Below are 22,323 nucleotides of genomic sequence, written 5' to 3'. Positions count from 1 at the left end.
CTCTTAGGGAATGAAGTAGTGATGAGATGATGTTCATAGGTTTAGATGACAGATGAACCTCTCTTGGTTCATCCTTTCAAAGACGATCAGTGGATAAAGCAGTTGAGGACCCCAGTTCTGCTCAGGTCTTTGAAATACCTCAAGCAAAGGAACCTCATTTAAAGAGCTGTAAAAAACAATTATAGGTAATAACTATTCATTACTGTTATTTCAGATACATACATAGTAAAATGATTTGGTTAAATATTATTTTGAATAATGCCTTTTATAGACTTCTCAGTCCTGTGCTTACTGCCTTATAAAAAGCATGATTCCATCTAACACCTGGTGAGGCATTGGAAGTGTCACCAAATTTTTGTAAAACTTCCCCTAGGACATAACTTTAAGCAACTGGACTAAATGTTAATTCCTAAATTGAAATACAGTGGCTTATTCCATCAAAGAGCAAACTAATTTCAAACGAACCATACTCTCACTGATGAACAGAAATTCAAAATTACTTCTCTAACACCTGAGGAGATGTGGACTCCCCCAGACTATTTTATTAAAAATAAGGAAAGTGCTTATCAGTTATTCATGATCTTGGTAGGAAGTTTTACTGTGTATTCTGTCAACAAGACCCTTTAGTTATTATGTAACATCTCCCCTACTGCATCCTTCAACTATTCACACAAAGAACTCATCTCCTTCACCTTTGCTTAGATAAAATATAGTGATGAAATTCTCATTCATAAAATGAAATATATTTCAATAATAATGACATTTTATCTTAGAGTGACACAAACTTTAGATAGTTCCATGAGCCTTATCTCAACAGACTTCTTGTGCCTATAGGAAAATGAAGAAATGGGGAAAGTATCTATCTAGAATAAAGTTTCTTTATTTCAATACGAGTAAGATATATATTGGCAAATCCTAGTTTGAAATTTAACTTATAAAGGTGGCAGTTCTAGTTTGCAATTCACTGTTTCAACTCTCAAACCAGAATATTTTTAAATCCTAGGTTTGCTGGTATTGAACCCTAGTATTTAAATAGGGAGGAGAATGGATTGCTGTCTCCATTCTCCACATATAATAAAAGAGTTTACTTTCAACTTTGTGAGAAGAGAAGAAAATTGAGCTTAATATCATATATTTACCTAAAATATCCAAATACTTAAAAGAAAACAACTCTGGCATCTAAATTATATGAATTCTGACTCAGCTCATCACTTGTTTTCCTAACAATAATAGCTAGCACTACAGCTAAATATTTAGCATAAACCTTCCAAAATAGTCACTGTCATAGTTTAGGTTTCTCCAGAAGCTGAGCCCAAGGCAAGAATTTGCAGCTTGAGTAATTTACTTGGGAGATGATACTATGAGACAAAATTGGGAAGTAAGAAAGGGAGATTGAAAAGAAAAAAAAGGAGGGAGTACATTACCAATACAGTGTCCACTTTGTGTAACTGGAACTCATTCCTATTAAGGAGCTCCTTGGAGACAGAAAGTAAGCCTCAGAGTTGTCCCCACCGGTGCGTTAATCTACTCACCACCTCTTGTCATTAGTGGGAGTGCAGAGCAGGTAAAATAATGCTGTGGATGGACACCTTTGACTTGACTTAGAGCTCCACCTCCTTCATTCTGCTTCACCAGTTCACCTGATTATATCCCTGCACTAGTCTCCTAGTCTGTTCCTTGTAAATCTATGTCAGTTCTAGTTCTGATTATTTGATATATCTTGTGGTTATGGGTGATATTTTCTTCTTTGAATGCATGTTAATTTTTATTGGATGTCAGACATTTTGCATTCTACCTTGTTTGGCGGTAATTTTTTAAAAAAATCTTATTAGTGTACTTGAGCTTTGTTCTAGGGCATAATTATGTTGGTTGGGTACAGTACAATTTGATTTTGATGGAAGAGGAGGTCTTACTTTTAATATTTGTTAGGAGGGGCTAGAGCTGTGCTCATTCTAGGGCTATTTTTCCTCCAGTACTGAGACAAAAACCCTCTGTGGGCTCTACTCAATGCCCCATGAATCATGAGGTTTTCCAGTCTGGCTGGTGAAATCAATACTATTCCAGGCCCTATGTGAATACCAAGCATTGTTCCTGCTAATCCTTTTGGGTGGTTCTTTTCTCAGCCCGCTGTCATTGCCTCATATGCAAGAGCTGATCACTGTCAGTTGAATACGAACACTGCAGATCGCCCGACTTCTCTCTTGTTTAGCTTTGTGTAGTTTGGTTGGGTATGCATTTATCAACTGTCAACGTTTTTATTTTCCTCAGTGATGGATGACTCCTCCACAGCAACTTGCTTAGGAGTAGTATGGTTAGAAAATAACAACTATTTTCAATATGTTACAGAATTTGTAGCATATGAACCATCATTACATCTCTTGAAATTCTATAACAATGATGTGTACCTAGTTTCTCCATAAACTTCACATCTCACCTCCCCCCAACATCCCCAACTCTCTCCTTTAAAGAAAGGACATTCATGTTCTCCATTAACCACTTTGTTCTGGTTTGCTTACAAAACAAAACAAAACAAAAAAACGGTACTAACTTGGACTTACTCTGGAAAACCATCAGTTGCTTAAAACCTAGTAATAAAAAAATTAAAAACTACCATTGAATACCTATGCTATTTCAAAAATTTTATAAGTTGGGTTACAAAAGAAAAAGATGTATTAACATTTTTACTTTGCTTTTTTCTTCTTCCTCAGTTATAAATGCAAATATGCCTCTTGTAACCAATGTAAATACAAGAGGCCCATGTATTTCTAGACCTCCAACTTCGCAGTTTCTAGTGAGCCAGATACTCTTATTAAGAATATATTTACACTGTTAATTCGTATCTATAGCTACAACAACAAAACCCCCCAGAATACTGTGATTGCGCCTTCTTTCTGCAACCAGATCATCTGTGTCCCTAATGAATGCATTTGGACCTGGACATCCACAGTGTTTGAAATGCACAGGTGACCTTCCTGCTCTTTTTATCTGTCCTGTTAAAGGGGGGGGGGGGGGGCTTTGGTGAGAGCATCTGCCTCAATTGAAACAAAAATTATTTCCTCTCCGAGGAGCCATTCAACTTCCAGTCATAGATGTTAACCAACCAAATCTTGATTTTAGAAGCCATGTTTAAAACATTAAAAGCAATACCAAAAGTCTTCAATTTCTGTCTCAACTGTCAGCCCTGAAGGAGCCCACTGGCAATAATTCTAGGGCAGAGCAGGAAAGAGGAAAGGCTTTGCAGTGGTTACAGGTTAAAAGAAGAGGTGAAGAAGAAGAAACGGAAAGAAACTTTAGTGAAGAAAGTTCTCAGACCCATGAAATCTCTGTGACACTGTAAGATAACATTTTCTTGTGTTCTTTTTTAATTGCCTATTCTATGATGACTGTCATCTGTTTTTACAAATAAAATCACAATATGCACAGCGAGACCTATGAGAATAAGTAGGTACCAATGCTCTTGAAGACATAATCTGGGCCTTTTTTGATAAAATATCCATTTTCAAAAATATATTTTTAATATAGCAGCCCTCACAAAATAATCTATACCAGCATGTCTCAAATTATGTCCCATGAATCATTTCCTAAGATATTTCTTGAAAAAAAAAATAATACAGGAAGTTTGCTGTCAAAAAGTTTTAGATTATCTGAACGTTAGATAATGTTCTTGGAGACATGAAATGTCCATTATTATGTATTGAAAAGTCCTGGATTAAGTCAACACATATGACTCTAACTCTGCAATTCTCAAAGACATTTCATCAAAATGGTACTTTTCCTACAATTACTATTATTGAACATTCAGGGAATATTGCCTCAGGTCCTTCTCAACAAAAACTTCTGTTTGTAATGCTTTCTTATTTTTAGTGTTTAGTTAAAAGCAAACTGAGGGCATGAGGGAGGCATAGCCTGAGAGGCAGTAGCTGGCCTTGAAAGATGACCTTGATTCCTTGCTTGTCGTGCTCAAAGCTGCTACTCACTCACAGTCCCCTTCCAAGACCCCCTTGGCCAGGAAGCTGAGGACTTCAGTCCTTGCCACAGCATTGGCTTCACTCAATGATGTTCATATCAAGCTTGCGAAGTCTCTGGCCTTGAATTATCCTATATCTGCCTCATCTAATTGCTGAGTTTAAAAAGTCAAATAGCTCTCTAACAGTAATATTGTAGATTCCAATATTTTATCAGGGAAATTTTATCTTTTTCTTATTTATTCACATTACCATATATGTTTAAAAAATTTTTAATATTGCTCTGGCCAGTTTGGCACAGCGGTAGAGGGTCGGCCCACGGACCAGAGAGGCCTGGATTTGGTTCCCGCCAAGGGCATGTACCTCGGTTGCAGTTTGTTCCCGGCCCTGGTTGGGGTTGTGTGGTTGGCAGCCACTCGATGTGTCTCTCTCACATCAATATTTCTCTCTCTCTCTTTCCCCCTCTCTTGCTCTTGCTCTATCTGAAGATAAATGCAAAAATGTCGTCAGGTGAGGATTAAAAAAATAAATAAATATATAATTTTTAAATATGACCTTATGTGGCTCCTAAAAACAAAACAATATAATCTTATATTTTAGAACATGTGGACAAGAGGGTAATTTATATTCTTAGGTTTCTGATTTAAGGGAAAAAGAAATGGGAAATAAAAGGTAATACAAAACAACATATTGCATCTGAACTTTTAAATTGAATGTCTTAGATGGGACCCATGCAGATTTTTTTCGGGGGACTCAGGGCTTGATGTCCTCTCTAAGATGTTCTAAAGCAGCTTAACCTCAACTAGTCCCAAATTAAACTCTTGTTCTTTCTTCAAATAGTTTTTCCCGAGCAGAATATTCTTCTTTAGGGCATAATACCATGATTTAGCTAAATGTTTGTGCAAGAATCATAAAACAGATCTTGAAACGTTCTTCTTTATATCTCAAATCTAAGCTATCACAAGTTTTTGTTGCTGTCAATTACTATCGCATTCATGTATTCATGCTTGAAGTATTTATGTATCAACACATATCTCTTGAGGGCCTACTAAGTGTCTGGTGTTATAATAAATGCCAAACATACAGTACTGAATAAATCAGATGTCCTGTACTTATCAGGGTGCATTCTAGTGGAATTCAAGTAAAGGTAGTAAGCAAACTAGTAAGCATGTGATAGAGCAGGTGAAGATGAATGCTACCATTAGACTAAAGGAAAATAAATAAGATAAAGAATGACCATTAGGTAGGTACCATTTTATATAGCAGTAATTTCCGAACTACAAACCAGGAGATCATAAAATCAATTTGGCAGAATAGCATTTTTAATAAAACAGAAAAGACTAGAATGTAGACAGAAAAGGTCAGTGAGCATTTTACGTAGTCACAATGAGGGGAAGTATTGCTTTATAATTTTTGTCATAAGTATATTAGTAGATAGTTGCGTGCATGTGTGCGTTTAATTTTTACTTGTATTCTGAACCATCTCTCGAAATATAACTTCTCCCATGATGTGTCAGTAAAACAAAACCAAAAATTGAAAAGAAAAAAACAGTTATACTGAGCAGCTGGGAGTGAAATATACATATATGTGGGGGAAGAATGTGCAGGAAAATAAACAATTTGTGTGAAGACACTTAGGCAACAGTTCTGTTCCTGGGGCATTGGGTGTCCTTGCAGCTGCAGTGCAGTGAGAGAGCGAGAGTGCTAGGACATGAGCCCTGGCTCATTTGGCTCAGTGGTTAGAGCACTGCCCAAGGACCAAAGAGTTCGATTCCCAGTCAAGGGCATGTACCTCGGTTGCAGGTTCAATCCTCAGCCCCAGTTAGGATCATGTGGGAGACAACCAACCAATGTATCTCTCTCACATCAATGTTTCTCTCTTTCTCTCCCTCTTCCCCCCTACCACTCTATCTAAAAATCAATGGGAAAATATCCTCTGGTGAGAATTAAAAAAAAAAAAAAATAGTAGTAGGACATGTGCTTAGAGAGAGAAGTCGGAACTGGACCATGCAGAACCTTGTAGACCAGAATACGGTCTTCAGACTTTACTCCAAGTAAAATGTAAAGTCTTTTGGGGAGTTTTGAGAAAATAATGTCACAGTCTCTTTTATTTTTACATGTATTATTCTGACTTGTATGTAGAAAACAGATTGAAGAGGGCAAGGATGAAGCAGAGAGGAGACGAGGCAGCTTCCTCCAATTTTTAAAGAATTACATCTGAGAATGGCACTAGGTAGCTTAAAAACTTTCAAGAGCTCCCGTTTGCTTTTTAAGTATCACCTACAGTATTTTAATAGCCTACAAAGTTTTTTTATGGACTAGTGCCTTGTTCCTTCTCCAGTATCATCTCTCACTTGATCTTTCTGCCCATGTTTCAAGCCAGACTGACCCTGTAATATGATATGGTCCTTTTTCTTAGTAGGGCCTTTGCACATGCTATTTCCCATGCCCAGTAAGCTATATAGCCTCAGTCGTGTCTAATTAATTTATTCACTCTTTGCAGCTCAGCTCAAGTGTTACTTCCTCAGGAAGTTCATTTCTGACCACCACCAACACTTCCCACTCCCAAGAGTAGATAAGATCCATCTGTTATATTCCCTGTTAGCTATTTTATGTTTAACCCTTAGTCCTTATCAGTTTGTAAATCTTAACTTTTCTTAAGAAATATCTATCTTGTCCTGTGGTTTCTATGGAAACACAGCCCATGTGTGTTGGCCTCAAGTCTGAGGTCTCTAAGTTAGCCCAGTATAGAGCATCCCTCTTTCTATTTGAGTTCTAAACTGACTGAGAAATATGACAAAGGTATAAGGTTCATGGAGAGCAAAAATTCACCCTTATCATTGATAAACATTTGTTGGACAACATGGCTTATATCTCTAAACATATGAGCACACACACATGAGAACCAGAGAAGAAAAAATCTGCCTGGGACAACTCACTCCACAATGTATGGAAGAGGAAGGGGCTAAACTATACATAACCACCACCCCCTTTTTTTTTTTTCTTATTCCAGAAGCGCTAATCAGATTAAAGGGCTGCTCTTGGGAAAAATGAATGAGGGTCAAGAGAGAGGAAGGAGCCCCCTCAGTGTGGAAGAAAATATTATGAGTAGACAATACATATTTGATACTAACACTCACTAAAGCATTACTAAAGTTGACCCAATTGGTGTTTAGTCCATGGTATGCTTGCAGTATAGTTTAAAAAAAAATGAGGAAATCAATAAAAATCAATTCTTGGCTTCTTCGTTTTAATTCTTATTTATTTATAAAATATTTTTGACATTCTAAACCCTAAGTTCACTTGTGTAGCCAATCCAATTCATTTGTTTATTTTTAAATATGTTTTATTGATCTCAGAAAGAGAGGAAGGGAGAGGGAGAGAGAGAGACAGAAACATCCATGTGAGAGAGAAGCATTGATGGGCTGCCTCCTGTATGCGCTCCCACTGGGGATCAAGCCTACAACCCAGACATAACTCCTGCCCAAGAATCAAACAGTCAACCACTTGGTACATGGGATGATGCTCAACCAACTAAGCCACACCTGCCATGGCCATCCATTCATTTAAATGTTCTGTCATGTCTCAGAACAGAGATTGGCAATCTGTAGCCCATAGGCCAAATCTGGCCAACCACCTGTTTTTGCTAAAGTAAAGTGTTAATGGAACACAGCCACACTTACTGGACTATGTTTTGCCTATGGCCACTTTTGCATTAGAGTTGCAGAGTTAAGGAGTTAGAACAAAGTCCGTGAAGCCTACAAAGGTTAAAATAGTTAATCTCCCAACTTTTACAGAAATAGAGAAACACAGAGGAGTAGTGGCAGGGGCTGGATGTAAAACTTGAGAGGACAGAGGACAGTTAAGAAATTTTGGCAGTGGGAGGAACAGACAGGCTTTGCTACAGGGGTAGCTACTTTTCAGCACTGCCTTTTACTTGACTGATAAATCTATAGAGACAGCCCCCAAAAAAGGGGGGGGGGCACATTGTAGCAGGAGGCAGTGGTTTGGCTCTGGCGTGGAGAGTGCTTTGTGGTTACCCTTCCTGACCTCTCCCACCTGGAGGCAAGCTTGAATATCAGCTCAGCTTCTACTTCCACTGCCTTTGTCCCTCTTGAGAAAGGATTTCAAGCAGTTGCTGTTACCGCAGGATGGGGAAGGAGGCGTTCATAACTAATGGCTTCCTGTCTGTGGATTCCACAGAATCTACATTATATATGCATTTTTTAGTCTTTCTTGTTCAGTATCACTCTCCAAGTAGCTGCGAGGTTCTGACAAATAGAGAAACTCTCTTCTTATAGATTTGTTCTTGATATCCTTCTGTCCAGCTGTGTTCTTAACAGCATTCTGCCAATTTCTCTAAAGCTATCTTTTTCAAATAAGGAATGGCAAAACAATAAAAATGTATTCTACTACATATAGTGATCTAATTATCTTGTGTTACAGCAGGTAGAGGGGTATCTGATTTGTGTAGTAATATAGCACCTTAGTTTTTATTGTGAACATTGTCTTAGGATAATTGTTTAAACCACAAAGCGTGAATAGTGATACTAGGTTTACAAAATATCTCAGTGCTTTGATAGAGCATGAACTGAAGTTGTAAACTCAGAAAAAAAAAAGAAAAAAAAGCTACATCAATGGAGCACTCAGTATATACCAGAAAGTGTTCTAAGCATTATCTCAGTTAATATTTATAGAAAATCTTGGCAGTAAGTACAACAAATATCCACATTTAATCAAAAATGAAAGTGACACATGGAACCATGAATGGTTATTGGAGAGCATGGCCAAGACCACACAATCACTAAGTAACAAAGGTGGGATTGAAAGGCTTACATGGTGCTCTTAGCATTCAAGTAAGTTTTTCATGGCCAGAAGAAACAGAACACACAGCTCAGTTTGTTAAGAAGTTGTGTCCAAAAATTTTAATATTTATGTCCTCTGAGCTCAGTAGCCACATGAACTATGTCCTGACTGGTGTCCTCCATCAGTTGGAGCATCATTTGTACACTGAAAGGCTGTGCGTCTAATTCCCGGTCAGGCCACATGCTTAGGTCAAGGGTTGCATGCATATGGAAGGCAACCAGTCAATGTTCTCTTCCACATTCTCTCTCTCTCTCTCTCTCTCTCTCTCTCTCTCTTTCTCTCAAAAATCAATAAGCATATCTTCACGTGAAGATTGGAAAAGAAGACACATAAACTAAAAGAAAAAATATTTCATATCATCTTATATAACCACAATTAGCCACTAATGAGATGTGTAGACATATTGGGCATGATATACCTTCTCTAAGCTTAGAATCCGGTTGGATATTACCACACTAATTTCTGTTCTACATTGATATTTTTTTAATTTTTCTTTTCTTTATTGATTTTAGAGAGAGAAGAAGGAAGAGGGAGAGAAATATAGAAACATCGATGAGAGAGAACATCAATTGGCTGCCTCCTGCATGCCCCCCACTGGGTATCCTGCCCACAACCTGGGCATGTGCCCTAAGAGGGAATCGAACTGGCGACTTCTTGGTGCATGGCTCAATCCTCAACCACTGAGCCACACTGGGCTTGCTTTGCTTTTAGTACCATTGATAGCACATACTAAAACTGTGACAAGTCAGACATAATTTGGACTACATTTCTTACCTAGAGACACCTAGTACCATAACCGGTATATTAAAAGCACCAAATAAGTGATATTTGAATGAACAAAGAATTAAATACAATGATGAATAATATAATGGTGATGATAATGACAATTTGTATCATTTATTTAATTAAGCCCTGTGCCAGCCACTGCATTTCCACACTTCATACAAAGTCTCTAGTCTTCACTAGAAGCACTAGGATATGTATTACACCTCTACGGGGAGATGAAATTTTCATTTTAAAATTTGGAGAATCTACCCGGCCGCTGTGGCTCAGTGGTTGAGCATTGACCCATGCACCAAGAGGTCACTGATTCAATTCCTGATCAGGGGTCAGGGCACATGCCCAGGATGTGGGCCCAATCCCCAGAGGCGGGCATGTAGGAGGCGGCCAATTGATGTTCTCTCTCATCGATGTTTCTCTCTCTCTCTCCCTCTCCCTTCCTCTCTCTCTAAAATCAATTAAAACATTTTCTTTTAATAAATAAATAAAATTCGGCTTGGGGAAGCGAAAAGGTGGCTTTAGGGAAAGAAATGAGATGTGAACTTTGCAAAGGATGAGCAGTGGCTCTAGAAGCAGAGAATCACTGTGGTCTATGTGGGGGTGACTATACAAACCAAAGAATGCAAGACATGGGAACCCTCCAGGTAAGATGGTTGATGAACATCTGAACAGTCTAGAGCTAAGGCACTTGGGATTGGGGAAGCGTGTAATCTAACGAAAAAGGACATGTTCCATTTAAAAGCATTCATATTTCTTAAAGGCATTGAGCCAAGATTTTCTTATAGACTTGACTCGGTGCTCACCCTCTCATTTGTTATAGGGCCTCCAAATATATTTCCCTTACCTTCAATATAGGTCTTATATCACCGCTTTGCTACCCCAGGCAAAACGCATCACTACTCAATATTCTTATATATGATATTTTATTGTGCATTTATTTAATTTTGTCATTCTCTTCTTACTAGGCTTTAAACTCTATGAAATCAAGGTTATTCTCCATCTTTGTTTCCCAATGACTACCTATAACCTAAAAAATATATTTAGCACATGCTTGATATATTACCTATTTGACTATATCACAAACTACCCACATTCAACAACAAATACTCAGTGGTTTAGAACATTATGTCATTATTATGACAATTTGGGGCATGGTGTGTGCAGTTCCTCTGATGGTTTCATCCAGTCCTATTCCAGTGGCTGCACTTAGGAAGAAGGTCACTTGAGCTGGAAGGTCTGAGACCACCACACTCATGGCCTTCGGTGCTGGATGTCAGGTAGGATGCCTCATATCTTCACCACCTGGCCCGCTGTCCCCTCGCGAGCTGGACTGGCTTCCTTATGCGGTTTCTCTGGGCCACCTTTCAAGACAGTGAAGAGGAATCTCTGTATCTCCTACAGCCCAGCCTGAGAAGTTGCTCAATATCACTTCCACTGCATGACTTTAACAAAGCAGTTCATGTCACCAACCTATATTCAAGGAGTGCGGGAACTGCTTCTGCGGGTAGGAGGTGAAAAATGTTGTGGACATGGCTTTTAATCAACGACAGTTGAGGTTCAATAAGAACGCATTAAACGAATGAATAGTGTGATGAAAGGCATAGCAAGAAAAGAATACAGCACATTACTTAGTTTATAAGCAATGGGTAGTCGGGCGGACTCTTGAATACGAGATGATATGATCAAAGTGGAGCTTGAGGAAGATGAATCTGCCTGTGGCTGCAGAAGGAGATAAACTGGAGAGAAACTAGATGCGGGAAAGTCATTTGAAGCCTGCCGTGATAAACCTGAAGTAATGAAATGAGAAACTGGAAGATTCCTCATAAATTCTACTCCTTTTTCCCATTTACTTATTTGGGGTTTACAGCAATGTGTGAGGGTGGCACAATGCTAAATAATTGCTTGTCTAAGGACAGATGTGTGGGACCTGCTACTACATGGCAGGAGAATAAATAAAATGCACCTGGGAAGAAATTAGGATGACATTAAAATCTGAGTGTCCCCAGATAATTGTCCACATATTTACAGGTTTGTTTTAATGTATAGGCAAGTCAAGATAGTTTGAATAATTCAAGGTATAATGTGAAATCTGTCGAGAGAGAAAAAATTTTTTTGGGATATAATTTTTAACTTCCAAAGACATACTATTTAGAGATAAAACGTTGTGTACTAAAGTAAACTTAAAGCCTCACGGTCATTTACTTAGAACTGATTGATACAAAAGAAATAAAAATATTAACACATATAGCATTTCAGTTTTCCCTAGAGACATCCAGCTCAGTATCTTCTCATGTTGTTAAAAAAATAAAAAAGCTCATATATCTCAAGGTGTTTTCACTCTGGATGGTCATGCTTGTCATTTTTTCTCCTGTTCAAAGTTACTTGTAAAAAAAAAACACCCCATTTTTAGGAATGTTTCCCTCTAAAAAAGCTATTATTTTCTTTCGTAGAAAGGCAATGCAGAGAGAATCCAAGCTTAACAGAACTCTAATCATAAATTTATCTAGACAGAGCCTACTTTTATATTTCAATACAAGAAAGAGGAATTGATGGGAAAGTACCTGATTCCAATGTAAAAAGGTTATCCTTTGAAAAGATATGTTATTTGACAATGGGAATTTTCAATAAAATTTAGCTAAATCAATGTTTCTGAAAATAAAGGTCCTTAAGTTTATAGGCATAAGAATATGGAGTTGGCCTTTTATGTTATTCATAATGTGATTCAATTTTAGCCCTAACTTTTAGTAAGCATTTTTGTTGTAAGTAGGTTTTGATAGTTCCTAATAAGGATAAAAATAAGGATTCAGAATTCAGATCTTCTCTTCCTCATAATTCTAACTGCCAATATACTACTTTACCTGAATGGAGAGAAGAGGTTTGTTTTTGCTTTCTTTGTTTGTTTTGAGACCCTTAAGCCAGTGTATCTGTAAGTTTGGTCTCTTAAAAATCTACCTCAAAATCATCAGTGGCCCCACTTCAAACTTACAAACTCAAAATTTCCTAAACGTGTTTTTAGATCTTTCTTTTTTGATTATTTAGGTGGTTATTTTGAACAAGAAGTTTAGACACCTGCTCCAGATTCGACCCCAAGTAATTTGTTTGATACACTTGAGTAGATAGGAAGTAGTCTGTCCTTTAAAAAATAAAATAGGAGTCACCTATATATATATTAAACATACTTATTAGGTGTTCTCTTTATGTTAGGAAATGCTCATAGTATTAAGAAAAGAGTAACTAATCAGATCAACTCTCTGTTTTGGGGAGCTCTAAATCTAGAGAGAATACAGTCATAAAAATGCCATGAGACATCGGACAAGTCAGGACACAATACCATGAGAACTTCAGGGAACAGTGAGAGGGATTAACATCTCGGCACAGTCTAGGATGGGGACTTTTACACAGAGGTGAGAGACACCATGATGTTCTCCAATACTAATTTATTCTTTGTTCCTGGAAGAGAAAGTATAAGGGAAAATAAGAGATAAAGAGGAATAAGAGCTAGAACTGAACCAATCTACAGGAGCAACCTGTGAAATTTCTAGTTCTATTTTATTTTATAAAATTTCTTTGGCTAAATTCATGTATTAGCCAGCTAGAATGTACTCTATGTTTTTAGAGAATACAGTTAATTTGTTAGAGACACATTTCTAAAGGGGAAACTCCAGGCTATAGGCACAGAGAATAACCTTTTTTCTCAACGGAATCTGTTGGTATAAAAAAAAAAAACAGCTCATAGCCAAAAAAGTGGAGTCCTCAAGACATTTTTTTTTTTCTCATTTTAGAAACTGATCATTCTGCCCTGGCCAGTTTGGCTCAGCGGTTAGAGAGTCAGCCTGCGGTCCGGAGAGACCCAGGTTCGGTTCCCGCTAAGGGCACGTACTTCGGTTGCAGTTTGTCCCCGGCCCTGGTTGGTCGTGCGGGTGGCAGCCACTCGATGTGTCCCTTCACATCGATGTTTCTCTCTCTCTCTCTCTTCCTCTCTCTCCCTCCCACTCTATCTGTACAAAAAATGGAAAAATATCCTCTGGTGAGGAAAAAAAAAAAGAAACTGATCATTCTGGACTAAGATCTTCATCTCATACCTGACATCAAGTCTACCAACAAATCTTTTTAGCTCTGCCTTCAAAATATACCCAGAATCTGATTACCTCTCACCATTTCATTACTGTTGCCCCAAATCCTCTTTCCTTGTCTGCAGTGGAACAGTAGCTGAATGGCTTCTCTGCTTTCATCCTTGCCTTCCTATCATTTGTTCTCTATACAGAAACTAGAATAAGGCTCAAGTAAGGCTTCTGTTACATAAGGGAATCGAGGAGGAAACTTTTTGACTCTCAACTGATCCACCTGAGGATTTTTTTTTCCCCCTTTCATGGTTTTGATGGTAAATGTGCAAATGAAGCAGGCACACATGGTGAACATGGTCAGTAGGTCTCAGATCCTTGTAAATGAGGGTCTGTGAGACCCCACTATGTAAGTTACCCAGATCAATTAAGATGTGAGCCAAAGCCAAGGGGAATCCAAGAGGTAGCAGAGCATAAAACACTGAAAATAAGTTATGACCATAGGGCCAGCTCCATCTGAGAGAGTGATATTTTTGCACAAATCTTCCTATCATAGGTTTTTTTTCCACCCCCAAAAAGAGGTTCAAGCATCCCAGAGAAGCTACTCCACACCATATAAAAGTGACAGTAGGGTATGGGTGACTGTAGGGTGTAATGTGCTGTATCGTCCAGGTCAACTTGCAGACTGCAGACATTATTCTCATGGGAAATTGTTCTTTCTTATACCCTCAGCTATCAACCCATCCTGGAAGTTTGATCTAGTCTGCATCTCAGCTGCATTATCACCAAATACGAATGATCCAAAGGTATTTAATTTGCTTCCTTACAATCAGACAGGACTGTGGAATGAAAAGAGCTCTTATTTAAGCTATTTAATTCCTTTGAGGACCCTAATTTCGAGGCATCCCGAAGCCTTAGAAAACTCTTTTGGAGCTGGATGATAGGTGTTTAAGAAATAGGTATACTTAGTTTCTTTCTTTCAAATAACAAGAGGGACGAGTCTCTGAAGAGTACACAGAATTAACCAGCAGGAAGAAGGAGCCACTCATTAATTTCTGTGATACTGCTTCTACCCTTGAAGATGCAAGTACACTAAGCAGACATTCACTGTTCTCTCTACATGAGATGTCCTTTCCCACGCTGCATGCTTGGAATACGATGGAGTTTGTCATAACCTGTTGTGGGCCAACACAAATGGCACTATGTCTTATTTGGTTTTGTTGTTTGCTTTTATTTACCACCATCTTCTGATTTCAAGGTAATGATAGAACTCAAAAAATGAAGAAATCATGTTTAAGGCCATAGTCAGCAACATCAAAATACTCCATAGTGTGGAGCAGGATTCATAATACCCACTGTTCTTCAAAGCTCCAACTTTGCCATGACATTTGACTCTACGCACATGGGTAAACCTATTGTTGTCTAGTTTACTTTTCCTGAGTGTTGAAATACTCTCTTGAACTGAGGTGAATTTGAAATTATGAACATCAACATTGTCTCCTTCTATAATAAAGAGAGCTGAAAGTAAACTGGGAGTAATGTGGATCCCTGTGGACTTCACAGTCAGCTCTTAAATGCAGAGATTGTCCAGCCGGTGTGGCTCAATGGTTGAGTGTCGACCCATGCACCAAGAGGTCACCAGTTCAATTTCCGGTCAGGACATATGCCCAGGTTGTGGGCTTGATTCCCAGTGGGGGGCACGCAGGAGGCGGCCGATCCATGTTCTCTCTCATCGATGTTTCTATCTCTCTCTCCCTCTCCTTTCCTCTCTATCTAAAATCAATAAAGGAAAAAATTTTTTTTTCTCTAAATAAATAAATAAATGCAGAGATTTCTTACCTTCATTACTGTGGGCAATACTACATTTTAGTCTTGTGCAGGCCAAGGGAATTTATGGTTTTCTTACACCCAAATGAATAGAATGTTAGCAAATTCACCTATTTGAGAAATTCAGCAGAAGAGCCAAGTTTATTTGCTTCCTACATTATGTGTTTCTAATGTTTCAAGCAACATCAATGGATAAAAAGGAATAATGAAAATAATAAAATTCAAAAGATGTAAAAAAAGTAAATATTCTCTTCTCTCACCCACATCCAACTTGCTTGTTATGAACATTTGCATTTTTAAAAATATGGAATTCATTGACAAACTATGCCTTCCTTAAGAATTACTTAACTGAGAAAAAATAAGCAATTTAGCCTCAACTCCTACTATAAAAAATGTATGATAATATTATCACCCCCTTTTTACAGATAAAGTCATGTGTTTACTGAGGCAGTATTAGCTGAATGACATACAAAATTACAGCCATATGTGTGGTCTTGGATAGCAGAGTGATTCAGGTTTATTTTTTCTTGGTAACACTTTGTTTTTTTCCTACAATTCATTCAGGTAAATTCTCAAACTGCAGTTTCAATTTTTGATTTCTTACCTGAAGATCAGGAAAATATCAACTGGAGCCCAGCCAATGTGGCTCAGTGAATTGAGTGTCATCCCATGCACTGAGAGGTCCCAGTTCAATTCCCAGTCAGGGCACATGCCTGGGTGGCAGGCTCGATCCCCAGTGGGGGGCCTGTCGGAGGCAGCCAATCCTTGTTTCTATCTATATCTCTCTTAAAAAATCAATAAAAACATATCTCTACTTATTATCTATCTATCTATCTATCTATCTATCTATCTATCTATCTAATATATATATAATATATTATATATTATATATAATTATATTAGATATTTGATCCAGTGCTGGGTCAAATGAAAGTTCATATATATATATATATATATATATATATATATAATCACTTGGATATTTAAAAAGGAAAATGGGGAAAAGGCCAGCAAATATCTTTTTCTTAGTCTTGGTAACATTAGTAACTGACTTTCTAAATCAAAAGTAATGTTGCAAATAAGAAATAACTTGCATGAAGCCAAATGTCTGTCTTGACTCTCAAGAGTCCTTGAAGAGAATCCAAAGTCAGGCTACACCCAAGGTATTTCCTGCTTTCTTTGGTCAGGGCCTTTCTATAAACAAGTACCTTTCTTCTCACATTAATATTACTTTTAAGTGAACTTGTCAGTAGAAGGAGGCAGCCAAATTTATCCAGGAAATAACAGTGCAGTATAGTTGCTATCTAAACAGTCAGTGTATTTTATCCTTGCCCTTCTCACACCTACAACCCGAATTGTACATTTTACCAAGGCAAATCTTAAGAAATGGTTATTCAGATTCCACATTTAATTAATTCTTAAAACTCCAGTGGGGCTCACCATGTGCATGAGTGGAATTTAGGTGACGTGGAAAACAGATTCTTCCTCCACTTCCTCAGTCTCCTTGCCTCCTCTACAATATTTTTCTTGGACTGAGTGTCCACCTTTATGACTCGTCTATTTGAGCAATGGTGCGGGTTATCTTGCGTGATGATAGCCATTCAGAGGTGCACATTTTCATTCTTTCTCGGGTTGCTGCTCTGCCTCCATAACTGTTTCTTCAAATCCCCATGTGTCTACATGTGTTCACACATGGGTGTGCACACTCAGGCAGAATAATCTGTTTATTCTGGAAACAGTCATAGCACCATATTTGCCAATGTGAGATCACTGGAATAACCTTTGCTGATGTCTTCCACATGTGGGTTGACCATATGAATTCTAGTTTAACCAATCTCTCAGTTTCCACATATGCTGAGCAAGGCTCTTATTTAGAAGGCAGGGGTATTGCCAAGTGTCTGATGAGAGCATTCCATGAGTGTGCTGCTTCATCTGAAAGGAAACATGTCTTTAAGCAACCTGAGATCTCTTATTGTTAAGCTAGTCATACATGAAAGTAACCTAAAACCATTCATTTCTCAGATTATTTGTGGATTCGTAATAACTAAAATTGAATAGAGAATAAAATAAGTCCCATAATATAAATAATATATCATCTTTCCTTAGAGAACAAAAAATTAAATAGGCTCGTAAGGAATTAACAAACATAATTCATAAGCACAATCCTGTTTGTTTAAAATTATTTTTTATTAATTAATTAACTTATTTTTGTTGCAGATGTTTCTCCTTTCTGCCCCACTGATTCCCCCCTCTCCCTCCCACCCTGCCCTGTCCCCAGCTTTGTTGTCCATGTCCACTGTTCATGCATACATGCATATAAGTTCTGTGGTTTATCTCTCCCCTACTACCCCCTCTTCTGGGGATTGTCAGTCTGTACCCCACTTCCACGACTCCGGGACTACCCCATTCCTCAGACTGTTATGTTCATTATATTCCACAAATAAGTGAGATCATGTGATATTTGTCTTTTTCGGCTTGGCTTGTTTCACTTAGGATAATACTTTCCAGGTCCCCCCAAATCGTCTCAAAGGATAAGAGATCTTTATTTCTTACAACTGCATAGTACTCCATTGTGTATATGTACCACTGCTTTTGTATCCATTCATCTACTGATAGACATTTGGGCTGTTTCCAGATCTTAGCTATTGTAAATAGTGCTGCTATGAACATGGGGGTACATATATTCTTTCTGATTGGTGTTTCAGGCTTTTTGGGGTATATTCCTAGAAGTGGGATCACTGGGTCAAATGGAAGATCAATTTTTAATTTTTTGAGGTGACACCATATTGTTTTCCATAGTGGCTGCACCAGTCTGCATTCCCACCAGCAGTGTACTAGAGTCCCCTTTTCTCCACACCCTCACCAACACTTGTTGTTTGATGCTTTGTTGATGGCGGCCTTTCTGACAGGTGTGAGGTGATACCTCATTGTTGTTTTAATTTGCATCTCTCTGATGATTAGTGATGTTGAGCATTTCTTCATATGTCTCTTGGCCATTTATATGTCCTGTTTGGAGAGGTGTCTATTTGCTCGGCCCATTTTTTAATTGTGTTCTTTTTCTTCCTTTTGCTGAGTTGTATGAGCACTCTGTATATATTGGAAATTAACCCCTTATCTGATATATCATTGGCAATTATGCTCTCCCATACAGTGGGCTGCCTTTCCATTTTGATGGTTGTTTCTTTTGCTCTGCAGAAGCTTTTGAGTTTGATGTAGCCCCATGTGTTCATTTACTCCTTTGTTTCTATTGCCTTAGGTGATGTATCACTGAAAATTCTACTGCGCATGATGTCTGAAATTTTGTTGCCTACATTTTCTTCTAGTATTTTTATGGATTCATGAGTCACATTAAAGTCTTTTATCCATTTTGAGTTTATTCCTGTGTATGGTGTAAGTTGATGGTCTAGTTTCATTTTTTGACATGTAGCTGTCCAATTTCCCTAACACCATTTATTAAAGAGGCTATCTTGACTCCACCGTATGCTCTTGCCACCTTTGTCAAATATTAATTGAGCATATTGCCTTGGGTCTATTTCCAGGTTCTCTGTTCTGTTCCATAGGTCACTACGAGTACAGAGGTTTTGTAGTATAACCTGAAATCTGGTAATGTGATCCCTCCAACTTTGTTCTTCTTTTTCAAGATTGCTGTGGCTATTCGAGGTCTTTTTTGGTTCCATATGAACTTTTGAAGTATTTGTTCTAGTTCTGTGAAGAATTGGTATTTTGTCATTGGTATTTTGATGGGTATTGCATTGAATCTATAGATTGCTTTAGGTAATATGGACATTTCAATATTGATTCTTCCAATCCATAAACAAGGTATGTGCTTCCACATTTTTATATCTTCCTCTATTTCTTTTTTCAATGACCTGTAGTTTTCTGCAATTAGTTCCTTTATTTCTTTGGTTAAGTTTATTCCTAGGTATCTTAATGTTTTTGCCACAATGGTAAATGGGATTTTCTTTTTTAGTTTTTCTTTCTGTGAGTTCATCTTTGGTGTATAAGAATGCCATCGATTTCTTGACATTATTTTTTTTATCCTGCTACTTTGCCAAATTCATTTATTAAGTCTAGTAAATTTTTGATGGAGTCTTTTGGGTTTTCTGCATATAGTATCACGTCAGCTGCGAATAATGACAGTTTTACTTCCTGCTTTCCAATTTGGATCCCTTTTGTTTTTTCTTCCTGTTTGATTGCTGTGGCTAAGGCTTCCAGTACTATGTTAAATAAGAGTGGCGAAAATGGGCATCCTTGTCTTGTTCCTGTTCTTAAGGGAAATGCTTTTAATTTTTGCCCATTGAGTATGATGTTGGATATAGGACTTTCATATATGGCCTTTATTATGCCAAGATATGCCCAGATTGCTGAGTGTTTTTATCAGAAATGGCTGCTGGGTTTTGTCAAATGCTTTTTCCTTTTTCAGCATTTATTGATATGATTATATGATTTTTATCTTTCATTTTGTTTATGTGGTGTATCACATTTATTGATTTGCCAATATTGTACCAGCCTTGCATCCCTGGGATGAATCTCACTTGATCATGTGAATAATTTTTTTGATGTATTGCTGGATTCGATTTGCTAGTATATTGTTCAGGATTTTGGCATCAATGTTCATGAGGGATATAGGTCTGTAGTTTTCATTCTTTGTAGTGTCTTTTTCTCCTTTAGGAATTAGAATTATGTTGCCTTCATAAAACAAGTTTGGAAGTCTTCCTTCTTCTTGAATTTTTTGAAATAGTTGGAAGAGAATGAGTATTAGTTCTTCTTTGAATGTTCGGTAAAATTACCCCATGAAGCCATGAAGGCCTGGGCTTTTGTTTGCTGGGAGAGTTATGATTACATCTTCAATTTCTTTTGTTGCTCTTTGTCTGTTCAAGTTTTCTATCTCTTCCCGGTTCAATTTTGTGAAACTATGTGTTTCTAGAAATTTGTCGATTGCGCTTAGATTGTCGACTTTGTTGACGTATAATTGTTCATTATATTTGTTAACAATCCTTTGTATTTCTGTGTTGTCATTATTTCTCCTCTTTCATTTCTGATTTTGTGTATTTGGGTTCTCTCTCTTTGTTTCTTGGTGAGTGTAGCTGCTTTCTAGTCTTTAAGTTGTGAGGTTGGATAGTCTATTAGAAATTTTTCTTGCTTCTTGAGGTAGGCCTGTAGTGCTACGAACTTCTCTCTCAGGACTGCTTTTGCTGCATCCCATAGATTTTATGTTGTTGTGTGTTTATTTTTAATGGTTTCCAGGAAGTTTTTAATTTCTTTCTTGATCTCCTTGGTAATCCACTCATTGTTCAGTAACATGCTATTTAGCCTCCATGTTTTCAAATGTCTTTGCATGTTCTTGTTGCAGTTGATTTCTAGTTTCATGCAATTGTGATCTGAGAAGATGCTTGATATGATTTCAATCTTCTTAAACTTGTAGAGACTTAGTTTGTGCCCTAACATGTGGTCTATCTTTGAGAATGTCCCATGTGCGCTTGAGAAGAATGTGAATTCTGCAGTTTTGGGGTGTATTTCTCTGTAGATATCTATGAAATCCATTTGATCTAGCACTTCATTTAGAGTCTGTGTTTCCTTGCTAATTTTTTTGTCTAGACGATGTAGCCGGTGATGTCAGCGGGGTATTCAAGTCCCCTGCTATGACTGTATTGCTGTCAATATCTTCTTTGAAGTCCTCCAGAAGATTTTTAATATATGTTGGTGCTCCTAAATTGGGTGCATTTATGTTTACCAAGGTTATATCTTCCTGTTGGATAGATCCTTTCAATATTATGTAGTGGCCTTCTTTGTCTCTAGTTATGGCCTTCATTTTGAAATCTACTTTATCAGATATGAGTATTGCTACCCCAGCTTTTTTTTCCTTTCTGTTTGCTGGAAAGATTTTTTCCAATTCCTTCACTTTCAACCTATGTGAGTCTTTTGTTGTGAGGTGGGTTTCTTGTAAACAATATATATGTGAGTCATGCTTTCTTATCCAGTCAGCTACTCTTTGTCTTTTTATTGGAGCATTCAATCTGTTCACATTTATGGTGATAATTGATATGTACTTATTTATTGCCATTTTTGCTTAGTGTGGTTCTATTTTTCTTTCTATTTATTCTCCTAATTACAGTAGTCCTTTTAGCATATCTTGCAGTGCTTGTTTGGTGTTAATATATTCCCTTAGGCTTTTTTTTTTTGTCTGGAAAGCTTTTTATTTGACCTTTTATTTTGAATGATTGCCTTGCTGGACAGAGTAGTGTTGAATTCAGGTTCTTGTTTTTATGACCTTGATTACCTTATGCCACTCCCTTCTAGCCTGTTGTGTTTCTGTTGAGATGTCAACTGAGTGCCTTATGGGGTTTCCTTTGTAGGTAACCTGTTGCTTATCTCTTGCTGCCTTTAGAATTCTCTCTTTGTCTTTAATTTTTGGCATTTTAATTACAGTGTGTCTTAGTGTGGGCCTGTTTGGGTTCTTCTTACTTGGGACTCTCTGTGCTTCTTGAACTTGAATGCCTTCTTCCTTCACCAAGTTATGAAAGTTTTCTGTCATTATTCTTCAAATATATCCTCTAACCCTTGCCCATTTTCTTCCTCTTCTAGGACTTCTAGATGCTGTCTTCCTGTTTTTTAATTGTTTTTTTCCTTTTGGTTTTCTGATTGGTTGATATTTCTACCCTGTTCTAATTTATTGATCTGGTCCTCAGCTTCCTCTACTCTGCTGGTTAGTCCTTCCAATGTGTTCTTAGTTTCTTCTATGTCATTCTTCATTTCCACTAGGTTGGTTTTCAGTGTTTCTATATCTTTACTCATGGTGCTGATGTCCTTACTCATGCTGTTGA

This window comes from Molossus molossus, unplaced genomic scaffold (genome assembly GCF_014108415.1).
Source record: "Molossus molossus isolate mMolMol1 unplaced genomic scaffold, mMolMol1.p scaffold_m16_p_1, whole genome shotgun sequence".
Lineage (NCBI taxonomy): Eukaryota > Metazoa > Chordata > Mammalia > Chiroptera > Molossidae > Molossus > Molossus molossus.
The sequence above is the reverse complement of the archived record's forward strand: the minus strand, read 5'-3'. Positions refer to the sequence as shown.